We start from the raw sequence: 15185 nt of genomic DNA, 5'->3' as shown, positions 1-15185 counted from the left end.
TACAAAATGTATTTCTTAAATAATAAAACTTGAAAGTCAAAATTACTCCTTGATCCATGGGCTGCAGAATGAATGTTGCGTTAGCAGGCATGAAAAGATTAATCTCCTTATACATCTCCATCAGAGCTCTTGAGTGACCAGGTCTTCGTTAACCAGGTTCATTGTCAATAAGCGGTAATATTTTGAAAGGAATCTTTTTCTAATCAGTAGGTTTCAACAGTGGGCTTAAAATATTCAGTAAACATGTTGCAAACAGATGTACTGTCATCCAGGCTTTGTTGTTCCATTTATAGAGCACAGGCAAAGTAGATTTAACATAATTCTTAAGGGCCCTAGGCTTTTCAGAATGGTAAATGAGCACTGGCTTCAACTTAAAGTCAAGCTTCATCAGCATCTAGGAAGAGAGTCAGGCTGTCCTTTGAAAATCTGAAGCCAGGCATTGACCTCTCTAGCTATGAAAATTCTAGATGACATCTTCTTCCGATATAAGGCTGTTTAGTCTACATTGAAAATCTGCTGCTTAGTGTAGCCCCCTTCATCAGTTACCTTAGTTAGATCTTCTGGAGAACTTGCTGCAGCTTTTGTATCAGCACGTGCTGCTTTACCTTGTACTTTCATGTTATGGAGATGTCTTCTCTCCCTAAACCTCATCAACCAAGTTCTGCTAGCTTCAAACTTTTCTTCTGTAGCATCCTTGCCTCTCTCAGCTTTCGCAGAGTTAAAGAGAGTGTTAGGGCCTTGCTCTGGATTAGGCTTTGGCTTAAGGAATGTTGTGGCTGGTTTGATCTCGTATTCAGATCACTAAAACTTTCTCCATATTCGCAATAAGGCTGTTTCACCTTCTTATGCTTGTTTATGTTCACTGTAGTAGCAGTTTTCATTTCCTTCAAGAACTTCTCCTTTGCATTTGAAACTTGGCTAACTGTTTGGCACAAGAGGCTTAACTTTTGGCCTGTCTCAGCTTTCACGTGCTTTCTTCACTAACCTCAATCATTCCTAGTTTTTGATTTAAAGTGAGAGACGTTCAACTTTTCCTTTCACTTGAACACTTAGAAGACATTACAGGGTCATTAATTGGCCTATTTTTAGTATTGTTGTGTCTCAGTGAATAGGGAGGCCCAAGGAGAGGGAGGGAGGTGGGGGAACGGCTGGTCAGCAGAGCAGTCAGAACACACACAACATTTATTCTTTAAGACCACCTTCTTATGTGGGTGCAGTTTGTGGCACCCCAAAACAATTACAATAGTAACATCAAAGATCACTGATCACATATCACATAACAGGTATAATAATAATGAAAAAGTTTGAAATATTACAAGAATTACCAAAATGTGACATAGAGACATGAAATGAGTACTTGGTGTTGGACAAATTGCACCAACAGACTTACTCAACCCAGGGTTGTCACAAACCTTCAGTTTGTAAAAAACTCTATATCTGCAAAATACAATAAAGTGAAGCACAATAAAATGAAGTATGCCTGTACAATTTTATTTATTCATGGTTCTGTGGGTTATCAGTTTGGTCTGGACCCAGGTGCACAGTATTTTTCTGGCCTCTTTGGGATCACTCACGCTATTGCAGTTGTCTGGAAGTTCAATTGGGGGCTGAGTCTAAGGTAGCCTAAGATGCCCACACTTACATGTCCAGCAGTTGGTGCTGGCTGTCTACTTGGTTCTCTTCCACATGGCCTCTCCTACAGGCTAGCTCAGATATGCTTCCACAGTAGTCTTAGGACAGCAAAAAATAAAGAGCTGGAGCTACAAGGCCTCTTGAGGTCTGGACTCCAAACTCAAACATCATTACTTCTACTGCATTCTATTTATCAAAGCAAGTATGTCTAGCTGAGAATCAAGGGTGTGCAAAATTAGACTTCTCCAGATGGGAAAAACAATGAAGTCACATTGCAATGGGGCATGCACATAAAAACGGGAGGGATTTGTGTCCAGATTTTTGCAATCTATTATAATTTGTATCAGAAATTAGTTGGAAAACTAGGATTTTAAATGTGGAGTTTCTTACAACTACTCACAAAATTTTGGTACTAATACTTGGTGTAATATGGGATAAAGGCTTCTCTAAGAACCTTTTGTTAATTTCATTTGAAATGCTACCCGAAAATACAAGTTTAGTTGCATTTCTTCAAGAATGGACTGTTATCAAAGTTCTTCTTTCATTCAGACCATTCTTTTCATTCAGACTGCTAATTTCATATTAGTTTTTCTAAGATTTTATTTATAATTATAGAAAATAAAATCTTGTTATTGAGCAACTTAATGTGCAATGTAGAATTATAATTAGCATATCAGAAGTATGCAAATAGCTCTCTTGAAATGCTTGAACCTTTGGAGACACTTTATTCTAAGTATTTGCAATATTATGCTTAAACATTTTCCTTTTACATTTACTATGAAAGATTACTATGATAGACTGACTTAAATTCATGCCTAAATCTGCACGGATCCTTACTGCTGCCCAGCGATTCTATCACTTTCCCCTACGCAATCACTTTTCCACCTTTCTAGACCTTCTACTCTCTATCCCGAGCCCTGGTGGAACAGTGGTTAAGAACTTGGCTGCTAACCAAAAATCTGGCAGCTTGAATCTACCAGCCACTGGTTGGAAGCTCTACTCTGTCCTAAAGTGTTGGTTTGACTTGGGATGGACTGGATGGCAATAGGTTTTGTTTTCTCGTGTTTTTACTCTCTCCTTATATCTCCAACTCCACTCCCGCCTCTTCACTCTTAGTTAATAACCTTGTTTTTTCTTATATTTCACTGAGAAAATAAAAGCAGAGAAGAAGAGAACTTCCATCTTCTACCACTTAATCTACAAGCATTTGTATGCCTCTGTTCTCCTACACTCTGTCTTCAATCTTTTCACTATAAATGAGCTGTGTTTCTACCTAAGGCTCACCCCACCTCTGCGTGCTTGTGTTCATCTGCTCTAACTTACCTCAATCCTACAACTCTCCCTTCTCCCCTCTCATCAGTTATTTTTTCCTACTCTTCCAGATTATTCCCAATTACATGTTTTTTTAATCCATATTTAAAAATATATTTAAAAAAAAAAGAAAACCATATCTTCTTTGATTTCACGTGTCACCCCATCTACTATTTCATTTTTCAGGTCCCATTTAAACTGAAATCACTCTGAAGAGTTACCTATACTTTCTCTCTTCCTATTCTCTTTTGAATCTACCCCACTCAAGATTTCATCTCCACCACTCCATTGAAACTGCTCTTGTCAAGTTTATCAATGACTGCCATGTTACCAAATCCAGTAATCATTTCTCAGTCGTTTATTTTTGATGACCTAAGATAAAATAATCTTAGGTAGATTACCTAAACAGCATTTGACTCAGTTGATCACAACTTCCTCCATGAAACCATTTCTTCACTTGGTTTCTAGGACACATACTCTCCTTTTTTGTCTCCTACCTCATTAGCTACCTTTTCTCATTCTTCGTTACTCCCTCCTCTGCTTCACCTTTTAATGTTACAATTCTCTAAACACCAAGGATATGCTGATGACTTCAGTATACTTACCTCCAACCTAGATCTCTTCCTTAAATATCAGTCATGTTCATATCATTTCCTCGTGGAAGTTTCAAACTTAATTTGAAAAATATTACTGCCAATTCCATCTCTTCTCAGCTCCAACACACACACACAGTATCTTTTCCCTGTTATCTTCCCAATATTGCCAAATGACAACTTCAACCTGCCACTTGCTTCAGCCAGAAGACTTAAGTGTCATCTTGAACTCCTCCCTTTTTCTGGCACCCTGCATCCAATTCCAGCAAATTCTTTCTTCTCTACCTGCTAAATATATCTGGAATCTATTCTAGCCCAGGCCAATATTAGCAGTTGCCTAGACTATTGCAATTGTTAAGTCCCCACTCTTGCAAAGGTAATTTCCAAAAATTCAAGTCAGATTAAAAAAAAGAAGAAGAAGAAGGAAATACATCTGCTTCTTATTTCACTTAGATTAAAATCTGAACTCTTTTCTATGACCTTCTCTTACCTCACACTCACTCCCACCACACTGTGCCTTGAGAAGGTCAATCATGCTCCCATCTCACAGCCTTTAGACTTACTCCTTTCTCTATCCGTAATGCTCTTCCCCTGGATGCCTGTGTGGCTAGCCCCTCACCTTCTTTGTGTTTAAGTCCCAATGTCTCCTTATCAAGAAGCATTCCCTACAGCCTCTTAAAAAAATTAAAAAAAATTCTTTTGAGCCTCCTACTCTGGTTTATTTCTGTTTATTACACCTATTGCTGAGATACTCTTCAGATTTCTTTTTCTTGTTTATTGTATACCTTCCCCAACTAGAATGCAAGCTCCACGAGAACATGAACTTTGTTTTATTCACCACTTTGTTTCCAAAAGCACAGAATAGTGCCTGGCATAATATATGCTGAATTAATAAAAGTTGGTTCCCTAGTTCTCTTCTAAACCTATGACTCAGAACCCCTTACATAGTGTCAGGAATCTGCATTGTTAACAAGCCTTCTAGTGTGACATTTACTGGTCTGAATTTTAAAATCATTTAATATGTGAGGTAGTATTGAAGCAATATATTGGGCAGCAGAGTTTTTAAAAAGATGAAATTTGAAATGTATGCAGCAGCAGCAGAATGAGTATTGATTAGGTGGTTGAGGTTAATTAGTAAGTATACTTTATAGAAAATATTAATCCACTTTCCTATATTCTGTTCAAAATGCCAAAAAAATTTAAAACATTTCCTGCATACATATATAAGAATTTGTTATTAAATACGAGTATCTTTGCTTTCTAGGCACTTCCATTAGTAATGGGAAAAACACATGTGAATAAATCCACTGATGAAGAAAAATATTTTAAAAGGGAATACATTCTAGATAATTTAAAAGTTAGAAGAGCATTCTGTGTACATTTTTATATACCTCAAAATGTTCTGTGATTCCTCAGCCTAATTCTGACATCATGGTCACATTGCTATATTTAAATATCTTTAAATCCTTAAAATATTTGAAATAGAATAATTTGTCCTTCTTTTGCTCCATAGACCAAGTATGGAACAGATCATTGTCCTCAATTAAGGAATGTGAAATTAAGAGGCTATATCGGGAGACCCCTTTGAATCTAATGATCTGTCCCAGCAATGGTATGTTTTCTCAGATTTTCCTGTTTTTAAGGGCTCATCAAGCAGTCTTTTATAAAAGGAATTTGCACTGTAGTAGACAAACAACAGGACTTCCTGTCACTCATGAAGATGCTCTTCAGTGAGAAATGTGATGTGCAGTCAGTCCTACCTTTTCTCAGCAAGGTTTATTTTGTTTTTTAACAGGTGGCAGATATCTTTTAGCTCATATTTTCCAGGCTTATCTTTAAGCCAAGAAACTATTAGTAAGACTATGTGAACAATCTGATCTTAAAATAACCTTTGGGCTCATATCTGTAAACAATGCTAAAAATAATTTCTTAGCGCTGTAATTCCAAGGCTGATAGTTAAAATGGCCTGGTATTTTTAGGAAATCTTTGGCAATTGACAAGTGTAGGCAACAGGGCCTAAACTGTTGGCACCCTGATGGTGCGGTGGTTAAGAGCTTAGCTGCTAACAGAAATGGTAAGGGGCAGAAAGCCCAGGTTCTTGCTAGGTGTGACTCATATTGGTCCATAAATGAGAGACAGAGGTGGGAGAACAGGAAAGGTGCCTTTATTGCGTTGTACAGGAAAAAAGTCAGTGGGAGCTGCTGCTGCCAAGGCTGTTCCCCATGGGCCAGCAGGTAAATTAGTTTTAGAGAGTTTACAAGTAGGGAGTTCACGTAAGCCCTGTCAGCAACATTCTTAATCATTCTAGGAAGGCATGACAGGGTTTACATACAAGCAGTATTTAAATGCAAAGCTGGAGGGGAGAAGCCCAGCAAAGGAAACAGGACCTTTAATACAACACTGTGGGGATGGAAGCCAAACAAAGAAAACAGGATTTTCAACATAACACTGTGGAGGAGGAAGCCAAGGAAAGAAAACAGGATTTCTAATACAGCACAGTGGGTACTCTGCCTCAAAACGGTCGGCAATTTGAATCCATCAGCTGTCCCTTGGAAACCCTATGGGGCAGTTTTACTCTTTCACATAGGGTCTCTATGAGTTGGAATTTGCTGGTTGGCAATGGGTCAGGTTTTTTCTTTTTTTAGGCAACAGAGCACTAAGCCACAAAGGTGGGTTAGAGAAATCTCACATATTGGCTTCCTTCTATCCTTGGTCAGGATCAAATCATTATTTTTTAAAAAATAAATTGTATAACCATGTCTTTAACATATCCCTGTGTATGGTGATGGTGTTTTGTAGTGGTTTAAAAGCCCAAACTTAGCCTCTGCTCTAACAACTCCTCTCATTCAGTTAACTCATCTAAAAATAGAAAGAAAGAAACATGGGATTAAAAACAGAATACACATCTTATTAGGTTGTGAGAATTAAATAAAATAATTTTTATAGTGTGCTTTTCATAGTACTAAACATGCTCAACCAAGTACGATTAGTTATTTTTACTTTTTTTAAAAAAAGGAATACTTTACACACTCATATTTTGGTTCATTTTTCAAATGAAATATTTATTGTGGTTTATCTGTGCATATTATTAAGACTTCTATAACAGGGCCCTTCTTGCCTGTAATTTTCATACCTATCTGTGTGCCTGATACAGTATGCAATCAGTAAATATTTTGAATTAAGTAAATAATAAACTACAATATTCCAAAATGCTGCATAGTGTTTCTGTATATAGTTATAACACAACTGATTCGATTACATTCCTTTGTTGAACTTTGGTCATTTTCAACTTTGATTAGCCAGCTGAGGACAGAGCTATTGCTATTGGGCCAGGAGAACTGGAAAAAACAAAGTTGGACGGACCATCCATTCCAGGGAGGAGGAAGATAATAAATTTTATCTAGGGGTAGGAACAAGTGCTTCACATGTGCTGTGCCATAACCCAATGGGAATGAGTCAATGAAGCAGGGCAGAATGGGCCTCTAGCCATAATCAATGATGCATTTGAGCCTGTTATATTAGAATTCATCTTTTGATTATTAAGGAATCAACATTGTGGGTAATACAGCTCACTGTGGGGAAAGTCAAGAAACTGGTTTTTGTCTTCTCTATGCCATTAACTACAAGTGTTATGTTGGGCAAATCACTCATATTCTTTGTATTTTAATTTCTTCCACTGTGAAAAGCAGGACTGAACCAGATGATCTCTAAGGTCCGTTTTGATATTTGATGACTGTCTAGTAATTGGCTCATCTCTGCCTTCATAGAGATAAAATTTTAAGCTAATTTCCCAAGGTCTTTCTTCAGTACTTTCCTCACCCCCTTTCATGAAAAACGATAGTAAAACAATACCTTTATCTTATACCTACATATTTACGACTTCTACTACTTTCCACTTCTTTGTATGGTTTTGAGTATCGAACTGGTATCATTTGCATTTTGCCTGAAGAAATTTGCCTAATATTTTTTCCAGTGCATGTCTTTTGGTGACCCATTCTTCCAGCATTTGTTTGTCAGAAAACATATTTATTATCCATCTTTAAAAAAACTAAGTCTTTTTCTTTGAGAATAATTTACATTTACAAAAACATTGCCAAGAAAACAGAGAGTTCGTGACTGTTCCTCACCCAGTACTCCTATTGTTAACATCTTATATGGGTTGTGGGTCAACTTTTGAGTTTTCACGTAGTCTGGTAGGAGAAGCCGGTGGGGCCAGATTTTGTGGGCAGGTTGGATTTTCTTTAATATGCAGTGGAAAACCTTTGGAGATTGAGGCAGAAGAATGAACTAGCATGAAATGGGGGGGTGGGTGTGATATTTAATGTCACAAGTTGAAGCAGGGAGACCTGACTCCATTGCTTACTTCATGACTAATTTTAGGCGTGTTTGTAACTTTTCTGAGTATGCATCTTATCTGGAACTAATAATATTTATTCTGCAGTATTGTTACAAGAATAAATTCAGACAATTTATAGGAAATCACTGTGTAAGTCAAAAAAAAAACACTGCAAATGATTTTATTATTATAATGGTTATGAGGAGTGTGACACTGACAATATTTCAAGGTGACCATTTTGTAATGGCATACCAGAGGGAACGTAAGAGAGAGACTAGGGGCAGTGGGACTATGCAGAATGGTTTCCTCTTTGGCCTAGGAACTGTTTAAGTCTCTGTCACAGCTAATGCTTGCTAAGTAGGATGGGAGAGGACATTCAGGTCCAGAGTATGACTTCACACTTTAATGTGAATACAAATCACCTGGGAATCTTGTTAAAATACAAATTCTGATTAAGAAGTTTGGAATGTGGCCTGAGATTCTGCATTTCTAACTCCTGCGCCCCAGGGTGATGCCAGTGCAGCTAATCCATGGAACACACTCCACATAACATGAATTCAGAGGAAGAAATAGAGGGTGAAGCCACAGAGGCAGTGCAGATTCTAGGTGACAGCTTGCTTTTTCTTCAGTTCTGGCCAAATCCAGCAGTGAAAAAGTAAAATCTCTCTCATTATGAAGGGATTCTCAGCTATGCACATTGAACATTAACGGTCATATTTTATTTCAAGAATATCTGTCTCTTTCCTTACTTTCAGTTATATTTAAAAATCCTTTTCAATTGTCCCAGTTTCTTTTTTTAAAGTTAACTATAATGGGAAAGAGAAAGAGGCATCTCTGCTACAGAGAGATGATGGTAATATGAATGCAAGAGATAATTCCATAGCCCTGTGATAGTAGTATTTATGTGCTCTTACGCCAAAAGCAAAAACTAAATTTTTTCCACTCTTCTGCAGATTTAATTATGGGCACATGCCTTTAATCTTGACCAATTAACTACTCATCAAGTTCTCTGAGTCTGAAGGTTATCTCTAAAGGAAAGAAGCTGAGTTTAAAAAAGCCATGACTAATATACCTGACCATGAAAATGATGACGTTCGTACTGCAGAATTCAGAACTTTGCTCCGAAAGAAGAACATGTCACTAAAAAATGGATTATACTGACTTTGTGAATATGAGAACTTATCCCTTTTTATTTTGCTTTGAGTGTGAACCATCACAAAGCAACTGGCTTGATCTGAATGCTGGCCTGTAGCTTGAAGACTTAAATAGTTAAAGTATTGCTTCAGCCTAGGATGATCCAAGTAGGCTAGCTGTATGGAATATTTGTCCATTAAGCATCTCTGGAAAATGAAGTAAGTTCTCATCGAAGAGCTCACTGTATTTTTCTTTCAGCTAATCTGAAACATTTTTCCTCTATTGACAATATTATTTAAGGAAATTAAGAACACTTTTTCATTTTGGTTTCAGTTTGTACTATATTCACAGTGCTTAATTGAAAGTTCCCTTTTCCCTTTAAAATATTTTAAAGTGGGAACTTTGAATATTTTACTTTAAAATATTTTAAGTATTTTAAGGCTGAAGTTGGTTGGATGAATACTCTCAGGATAACTTAAGCCTTTATTTCTATAGACTGTAGGCTCTCCTAAGTATTTTGGTAGATTTGTTTAATTGAAATATTTTTGGATGCGTATTCCATGCACATGGTGAAAATGTCAAAATGCACAAAAGAGAATCAGGTGAAAAAAACTCTCCTTCCATGTGGAACATTTTCTCTGCCTATGCCTTGCTATAGGGAAAGAGTCAGTTCCTTATTGCTGTTCCTATCGTAACTGTAAGAGGCCTTTCTGGCTTTCCTGGATTTTTCCAGTGTGGCACCCACAAAAACATTCTGGAAATTTAAATGTTGGTACATATGCAAAAGTGAGTAATGTTGGTTTAAGTAAGAAAATGAATATGTGGGTACATACAGCTTACTGACAGATTTTTTTTTCTTTTTTTTGACCTCCCTTCTAGAGTACGTTTCCTGGGCAAATTTCAGTACAAAATATCCACAAAACAGTACATTTTGATTCTGTGTTGATACAACAGCTTGTTTATTAATTGAAATATTAATTTTTTCCATAAGACATTTTGATATTACATAGAGACCAAAAAATGAAGCCAAACCCAGTGCAGTCAAGTTGATTCCGACTCGTAGCGACCCTATAGGACAGAGCAGAACTGCCCCATAGGGTTTCCAAGGAGCGTATGGTGGATTCAAACTGCCGACCCTTTGGTTAGCAGCCCTAACACTTAATCACTATGCCACCAGGGTTTCCAGATTACATAAAGAAGCATACCCATATTAATGTTTTCTTTTCTCTAGCTTCCTCCTACAGACTCATTAATATGGTTTTAATTGCATCCTCTCAAATGATGTTCTGAAATCCTGGCCCCTATACCTGTAAATGGAAACCTGGTGGCTCACTGGTTAAGAGCTTTGACAGCTAACCAAAAGTTTGGCGGTTCAAATCCACCAGCACTCCTTGGAAACCCTATGGGGCAGTTCTGCTCTGTCCTATAGGGTCACTATGAGTCAAAATTGACTTGACAGCAACAGGTTTTTTTATACCTGTAAATATGATCATATTGGAAATAGGGATTTTCTTTTGTTATGCTAATGAGGAAATCTCAATTAGAGTAGGCTGGGTCCTAAACCTAATCTGTTCTGAGTTATGAAAAGAACAGAATAGAAACAGACATACACACACGGGGGGAGACAGACACCAGGTAAGGACTGTCTACCTCCAAGGAACTCCAAGAAATTAAGAAACACTTGGAGCTACTGACAAGGAAGGAATGGCTATGAATGAGGTCCTTTGGAACTCTTAGCCTCCGGAACTATGAGAAAATAAATTTGTGTTCTTTAAAGCCACCCGCTTGTGGTATTCGTATTATAGCAGCACTAGGAAACTAACAATTACATATACATAGCCACCATGACCTTTCTTATGGAACAGGACTTGGCTCATATTTTCAAACATTATACCCCAAATACTGGGCCTAAATCAGATCTGGGGAGAATGAAGCTAGTGTGACCACTGTAATGTGGTTTGAGCCTACATTTCTGAGTGAAAATATTTGGGCATCTTAGAATCCACCAAACCCATGACTACCTATCAGATTGAGTCAAAAGGCCACAATTCTAAGATTCTGAAAGACTTCACTGGTTTTCAGAAACCCAGAATTAGGTAGAGAAGGGATAAACTGGAGGAATGAGGTAATTTTAGTGAAAAGGGGATGAATGAAGGAGAGCTGAAGGAAGGTAATGAGATTATTTGACTGCAGAGAGTGACTGCTACACCATTATAATCATCTCCTTTCCCTCCTTTGTCTCCAGTCTTATATACTGAACATAGTTATGTGTCAGGCTTAGGTATATTTTATACCCGGTCCTATGAGGTAGGCAATTTATCTCCATTTTAAAGGTAAATGAACTGATATTCAGAAAAATGAAGTATTGCCCAAAGTCATCTAGCTAGCTCTAAAGCCACATTCTTCCGTTATGTTTCATGAGAAGCATGTCTTGTGCCCTATTGTTGCAAGAGAATTCACCATTATTTGTATCTAAAAGTTTCAACTATTTAATTCAACAGAACTGTAAATTACTCTCAATGTACCACCTAGGTTAGATTTTGCCTAATTAGTGAGTAAATAATTTCATGTTTGGAGGATTAACTAAGACAAGCAATAGTAAAAGTAATAAAAAGTGTCAAAAAGGGATTCATATACTACTAAGGCCTTTTTTTCTGTAGTGTAACTAAGCATCTTGTAAAGAAAAATACAAATGCTTACTGAATATGAAAAAAATACAATTACATTAGTAAAATATTATTTATGAAACTGATCATTGAAGATTAAGTCAATTAAGTTAGCTGCCATAATCAATTTCTTTAGTGTATAACAGAAGTTTGAAAAACTCAGAATTATTGTGAAAACCTCTCCTATTTCTCTGGGGTCTGAACATAACTACCTATGGGAAGAGAAGGAAAACTCTATTATTATCCCATCTCTAAATCATTTCTAGGAGTATCTCCGGAGAGAAAGAGCATTGTAGCTAAAGAAAGAGAGGAAAGTAGAAATATAAAGAATTTAACTTCAGTTCTCCTGGTGTCTGCAATGAAATCAATCAGGATTTAAGAAAGTTTTAAGAATAACTCAAGGTCGCATGTATCTAATCAAGGGTGAAATTGGAACTGTAAATTAGGTTTCTTTACATGAGGCTGAAGTCCTTTATAGAACTAGTTATGTTAACTATTTAATGTTGATGCTAATAATGAATTAAGTAGTAAAATTAACAAATAGAAAAAATCAGAAAAATCAAGACATTGTCATTGAATCATTAATTTTTAAATGTAAGGTTTATATTTCACAGGTTTATGTGAGCTCTAAAGTGATGAGACCACCTTAGAATAATTAATAATCCATTAGGATTATTAATATTGTTTATGGAATTGGTTTTGAAATATGCTGAAAAAGAAGCATTTTGGAGGTTTAACAGAACCTTGGCAAGTACATACTGGGATAAATCAGCAAAAAAATATGTTTCAATAAAACTCATTCCCCATCCCAAAATATTAATATAGACATAAACAAGGGGCAAAATAGGGATAAACTCATTATGGAAAAATAGTTGTTTCTGATAGTATGAACTGAATTTTTGTTTATTTTACCTTTTAAATGCATTAATGGAGAGCCCTGGTATTGCAGCAGTTAAATGTTCTGCTACTAACCAAAAGGTCCTCAGTTCGAACCCCCCAGCTGTTCTGTGAAAGAAAGATGTTGCAGTCTGCTTTCATAAATATTGTTGTTGTTAGGTGCCATCAAGTTGGCTCTGACTCATGGTGACCCTAGGTACAAAAGAATGAAACACTGCCCAGTCCTGTGCCATCCTCACGGTCATCGCTATGTTTGAGCCATTTTTGCAGCCACTGCATCAATCCATCTCTTTGCCCTCTACATTACAAAGCTTGATGTCCTTCTCCAGGGACTAGTCCCTCCTGATAACATGTCCAAAGTACATGAGATGAAGTGTTGATTCTAGGGAGCATTCTGGCTGTACTTGTTCCAAGACAGATTTCTTTGTTCTTCTGGCATCCTCGGTGTATTCAATATTCTTTACTAACACCATATTCAAAGGCATCAATTTTTCTTTGGTCTTCCTTATTCATTGTCCAGCTTACACATACATATGTGGCAATTGAAAATACAATGGCCTGGTTCAGGTGTACCTTAGTCCTCAAAGTGACATCTCTACTTTTAAATACTTTAAAGAGGTCTTTTGCAGCAGATTTTCCCAATGCAAGACTTCGCTGGATTCCTTGACTACTGCTTTCATGGGCATTGATTGTGGATCCAAGTAGAATAAAATCCTTGACAACTTCAATCTTTTCCCCATTTATCATGATGTTGCTTATTGGTCCAGTTGTGGGGATTTTTGTTTTCTTGATGTTAAGGTGCAATTCACACTGAAGGCTGTGGTCTTTGATCCTCATCAATGTTTCAAGTCCTCTTCACTTTCAGCAAGCAAGGTTGTGTCATCTGCATATCACAAGTTGTTAATGAATCTTCCTCCAATCCTGTCGTTATGTTCTTCATATAGTTCAGCATACAGATTGAATAAGTATTGTGAAAGGGTATGATTCTGACACACACATTTCCTGACTTTAAACCACACAGTAATCCCTTGTTCTGTTCAAACTACTGCCTCTTGGTCTATGTACATGTTCCTCATGAGCACAATTAAGTGTTCTGGAATTCCCATTCTTTGCAATGTTATCCATAATTTGTTATGTTCCACATAATCAAATGCCTTTGCATAGTCAATGAAACACAGGTAAATATCTTTCTGGTATTTTCTGCCTTCAACCAAGATCTACCTGACGTCAGCAATGACGTCCCTCGTTCCACGTCCTCTTCTGAATCCAGCTTGAATTTCTGGCAGTTCCTGTCAATGAATGGGTGCCGTCATTTTTTAATTACCTTTAGCAAAATTTTGCTGGCGTGTGATATTAATGATATTGTTTGATTATTTCTGCATTCTGTCGGATCCCCTTTCTCTGGAATGGGCAGAAATATGGATCTCTTCCAGTCAGTTGGCCAGGTATCTGTTTTCCAAATTTCTTAGCATAGACCAGTGAGCACTTCTAGGGTTGCATCCATTTGTTGAAGTATCTCATTTGGTATTCTGTCAGTTCCTGGAGCCTTGTTTTTCACCAATGCCTTTAGTGCAGCTTTGGTTTTTTTCTTCAGTGCCATTGGTTCTTTATCATACACTACTTCCTGAAATGGCTAAATGTCCACCAAATCTTTTTAGTACAGTGACTCTGTATTCTTCTCATCTTCTTTTGATACTTCTTGTGTCCTCCCATATTCCACTCATAGAATCCTTCAATATTCCAACTAGAAGATTGAATTTTTTCTTCAGTTCTTTCAGCTTGAGAAGTGCCAAGCATGTTCTTCTTCCCTTTTGGTTTTCTAACTTCAGGTCTTTGCACATTTTATTATAATAATTTACTTTGTCTTTTTGAGCCGTCCTTTGAAATCTTCTATTCAGCTCTTTTACAAGGGTAAGCCAAACGTATTGCTACTAGGGTTCCAGTTCATACCAAACCCAGAAAATCAAACCCATTGCCATCGAGTCAATTCTGATTCATAGTGACCCTATAGGACAGAGTAGAACTGCCTCATAGAGTTTCCAAAGAGCACCTGGTGGATTCGAACTGCAGACATTTTTATTAGAAGCTGTAGCTCTTAACCAGTACGCCACCGGGGTTTCCTAGTTCATACCTGCACCGGTTAATTACAAACAAAACGTGTTTAAACATGTTTCTGTGATCAGTGGGTCGCTGCAGACAAGTTCTCTCAGTAATACACTAGTCTTAGTCTTGTTTGGGTGCCTTCAAAAAAAAAAAGGATACTTTTTGAGCCATGGGAGGAAAAAAAAGCAATTTTGAGGTCAGGGTAATATCAAATTTCTAACAAAACTCACGTATACATCTTCTCAAATCACTGAAGATTTGCAATAAATTTATGGGAATGCTGCCCCACATAAACAATACTTTTTAGATGGATCAAGTATTTTAAGGAAGATCAGAAAGACCTCAAAGATGAGCCAAGAGAGGGAAGACCACCCAGAAGGTTATGGTGACTGTTTTTTTGGAATTCCCAAGGTGTAATCTTGATAGATCTTCTTGAAGGACACAGGAAGGTCATGGGGGCTTATTATAGAGAATTTTTAAGCAAATTGAAAATTGTATTGGTGAGAAAAGGCC

The sequence above is a fragment of the Loxodonta africana genome, chromosome 1, assembly GCF_030014295.1.
Source record: "Loxodonta africana isolate mLoxAfr1 chromosome 1, mLoxAfr1.hap2, whole genome shotgun sequence".
Classification (NCBI taxonomy): Eukaryota; Metazoa; Chordata; class Mammalia; order Proboscidea; family Elephantidae; genus Loxodonta; species Loxodonta africana.
The sequence above is the reverse complement of the archived record's forward strand: the minus strand, read 5'-3'. Positions refer to the sequence as shown.